The sequence below is a fragment of the Octopus bimaculoides genome, chromosome 17, assembly GCF_001194135.2.
Source record: "Octopus bimaculoides isolate UCB-OBI-ISO-001 chromosome 17, ASM119413v2, whole genome shotgun sequence".
Lineage (NCBI taxonomy): Eukaryota > Metazoa > Mollusca > Cephalopoda > Octopoda > Octopodidae > Octopus > Octopus bimaculoides.
In genome coordinates, this window is record NC_068997.1 from 20,781,967 (window position 1) to 20,782,600 (window position 634).

Here is a 634-nt window from a genome sequence, read left to right on the forward strand (position 1 = left end):
TATATATATATATATATATCAAGCGCCACTTCTGAGTATGCATAAGTGATATGCATATGTATGTATATATATACATATATATAAACATACCTATATCTAGATGTGTGTGCGTGTATATATTTATATTTATATATATATGTACTTATATATACATATACTTATATATATGTATGTGCGGCAATGGCACGAATAGTTGCATGCACACGTATGCGTATGTGTAGTCCTTGAAGCGATACCGGAAACTGAAATAGATCTCTGATCTGATCCTTGTTGTAAATAGGTTCTGTGGCAACCTGACCACTCGTAACTGATGTAAAACTCGGAAGACATTATATGACTGATGATGACTGATGATGACTGTATGACTGTGCTCGATTGCTTTGAGGTGCTGATCTAAAATCTTCCCATGAGTCGGGGGTCAAGATCGGGGTCGAGGAAAACAGATGAAACCTCTTTCAATATATATTCTCCTCCTTTTGCTTTTGAAATCACTCCATAAAAGAAACACATCAGTAACGTTTCCACTATCCAAAATAGAGAAGCCACGGAACATTACTTTATATAGTTCTTGCTGCACACGTACAAACATACATACATATATACATACATACATATATATATATATATATATATA